This window comes from Dromaius novaehollandiae, chromosome 1 (genome assembly GCF_036370855.1).
Source record: "Dromaius novaehollandiae isolate bDroNov1 chromosome 1, bDroNov1.hap1, whole genome shotgun sequence".
NCBI classification, from domain to species: Eukaryota; Metazoa; Chordata; class Aves; order Casuariiformes; family Dromaiidae; genus Dromaius; species Dromaius novaehollandiae.
In genome coordinates, this window is record NC_088098.1 from 167786863 (window position 1) to 167790604 (window position 3742).

Sequence of the window (3742 nt, forward strand, 5' to 3'; positions counted from 1 at the left end):
CCACTGACTAAAGTTCTTGTTTTTTTGAGAACTTGATGCATATTCTTCTAAAAGTCACCAAGCAAGATCATGGAGCTGTCTTGAAACATTAATTTACTGTCACCTTTCTAAAATAAGGGTCCTTTTTCTGAAGATTGTCTTTATAGTTGCACCAAAGTTCCTAACAATAATGACAATAAAACTTTTATTTTATTTTATTTTTACCTGAGAGGAATTTATTTGCCAGCAGCATTGGCATTTCAGATATTTGAGAAGTAGTCTTTTTAGAAGTAATATGAAAGCATGCACAGCAACTTCAGTTCCTAACAGCAGCTGCTGTAAATGTTTTATGGTGATCTGAGACTGCTGCTACCGACCATTTTTGACCCTATTTATGGCAGCAAGTTAGTCTTGATAATACAAGAATATGCCAGCTGGGCAACTTCTATGACCTAATATTTTATTGCTTGTTATAGCTGAAAAATACAAAGTATTAGTGAAGGTCCATCAGCTCAGGAAACAACATACTGAAATTGTCAGCAGAATACCTCATTCAAAACACAAACCATTTGGAAACAGAAAAAAACCAAAAACCAAAAACCAGACTAAAAGACCAATAATATTGTCACCAATGACTAATGCACACCTCACTCAATTTGGATTGGTGGATTTCAGCCTGAAAATTTAGATCCATGTAATTTTGTTATTTTTAATGGATTAGTCCCTGATTTTTGCTGATGCCACCAATCTCAGATGCTGTTATTTAATAGCTATAATCGAAACCATGTCCAGAGATCCTGTCTTACCATGACTTATCTGACATATTATAGCTCTTATGTAGTTTTAGACCAAAACTTTGCCAGTTTCAGAAAATTTTAAAGGTTCCATTTAAAGTAAAATGTATTCCAATAAAATGTAAAAGCAGTTTGAATTTTCTGATCAAAGCCACTGAACCCATTATAAATTTATATTAATTCTCTGAGTCTTCATTAGTAAAAATTATATAAATGTATTTGAAAACACTGTCATACTAAAGTAACTAAACATTTAAACAAAAGATCATTTTCTCTGTTTCTGATTTTATGGCTTTCTGTTCATTTTTTTGTGAGCAAAAATGTAATATTACTGGGAAGGACAATCCCCCTATAGTAGAACATCTTTATTATTATTGTTATTATTATTGAAAGAATATCCAATCTAAGTTTTATCTTGCCAATTTTTTGATGGACTTTTCAGCCATAACCTAAGGTCCAAGAACTGACCAGTATGGGAGCAACAGTCACAATAACGATCGAGAATGCTTGGGGGCATCGAATTTCAAGGCAATGAAGCATTTCCTGAGGCAGAAAGAAAGGAAAACCTTTTTTTTTTTTTTTTTTTCTTTTTTTTTTTTGGTAATGTGCAAAAGACAGCTGTTTGTAACCTGTTTTGTCAACAACAGTCAAAATTGCATTACCTGCCATTACTAAGAAAACCATCCAGAGAGGGAAGAACGAAATGTTAAAAGTTATAGACATCAGCAAGGTGAAAGACAATAGACTTCAATCATCAGTGGGACCCTCCTGCCTGGCCTGAATCTTGATGAAAGATACTTCGTGTATTACATAATCCAGTCAATCCTCTACAATCTAACTGAAGATCACAAAGAACACAAGCTTTTACAATGAAGATCAGGAAAAGAAGCTATAAAATTTTAAGCTTGTGCTTGTTTTTTAAATAACTTGTCCCTGTGTTTTTTCTTATTGTGTGTATATATATGAGAGAACAACATTGTAATTCCCTTACTGTAACCATCAAGCTGTTACTGAATTATTCAGTAGACTTTTATGTTATGCAGGAGTTTGTACAGGATACAATTTATGGACCATCTCTTATTAAGCTAAGGAAAGGTAAGCAAGATTTAAAAATGATGTAGCAAAACCACAACTCTAGAAAGGACTAGGGGAGTGCCATTTTGTTTGTTAGACAGCTTCTCCTGAGAAGGATGAGGTCCATCTTATCATGGAGCTTGAAATAGTGCTAGATAGCTGCATGTAGGCAATACAATCAATGGAGATTCCTGACTTGAATGAGGTACCTGTAGGTAAATGAAGTCATTTGAAGATGCTTTACCCTAAGTTGCAGTAAGACTTATATATCTTTTGACACAAAATCATAGCAAGACTTCTTGGTGGCAAGCTTGTCCTTTTCTATACATATCATTCTCCTCTGGGTAATTAATTAATACAGCTTCTTTAGTCACGATAGCCACAGATTCGTAGTTCTTCCTAGAGGCAGCAAACTGAAAGAATAGTATTATTCTTCTCTAAAGTGTGCTAGGTGCATGATCTCATTATGCTATCATTATTTCCTGGTATATAATGAATATTAGGGAAAAAATCCTCTTTAATCATCTTCTAGTGATAATAACAAGGGTTAATTAAAAGACATTTCTAAATCAGAGGCATATTACACTTTAATTTACCAGTGCAGAAACAGGTATTCATTACAATATCTATTACAAGCTGTTTTCCTTTGGCCACTTATTTTTATATCTTATGACTTTGTCTGAAACAGATATGCGATTATTTATTTATCAGAAATGGACTTACCTCCATTTTGTATTTGCAAATCCTCCTGGAATTTTGAGGATGTGGTTTGTTTTCCTGACCATGTAATTTATATTTAATATACAATTTCCAAGGCTTTTACTTTTACAAAATCTGCTTTTCAGTAATTTATGAATGCATGATACAAATCTATTTGAAACACATCACAAATCTATCTGACTTCAAATATTTTTCAGTTTGTCAGTGCAGATCTAATACTAAAATTTAGCCACTGAAAGCTGAAAGAAGCAAATGAGTGGCAAATAGCTGTCTTTTATATACTGGAAAATCATAAGCAAATATTAAATGTTAAAAGAAGGGTATAATATATTTATGTTACACTGAAACCTTATTGTCAAATCTTCTTACTATATTAATTGTTTCATTTGGCATTTAACTGTTATTTTTGTTGCTATTAAGAAATGATTGAAAGATATAGTAATTGGACTCTTTCTTCATAGTTACAACAAGTTTCACAGGTCACAGTTACATCTGTAACTCTTAAGAGTCAATAGGAATAATTTTAGATCATACAGTAACACATCTTCTGCAAACCATTTCTTGTTCTCAACAGCAAAAATGCTTACTTTCTGTATTGTATTCAAATGATGTCAAATAATTGAATTTTTAAATTTTGCCAGAGTAATCTCTAACATATTGCTTAACGTTTTTAAACATACTCAAATTTTTGATTCAGGATACTGAAGCTGAGACCTCTCTTAAATGTTGATTTTGCTCCTGGTGTTCACTTTTGGTATTCACTTCATCACTGATGATATGTGAGGTGAAAGAAGTACTGACTCAAATTACATTACTAATTGTCTGAAACAAATTTTGTAAGTAAGAAAACAAGAAATAAACCCTTAGATATCTCCAAAGATATATTTGCAATTTTCTGATGAAATAGTAATATTAAAGGTGTGAGCAGGCTTTACAAAAATGTAATACACTGATAATTTATAAACCTTCTTGCAGTCTCTCTTGTCCTGGAGAGATGAAGGCCCAGTGACTGTGGTCTGCACCCATATACTGGTTCACTGGTACCATGTTCTGCCTCTGGTGGTTTCAAGAGATGCAATAAGAGCAGCTTGAGTTCTTGATACAGAAACACCTACACGGTTCTCTGACAGCAACACATTCACGAAATGAGCATTTTATGTCTTTTTCTGTTTGCA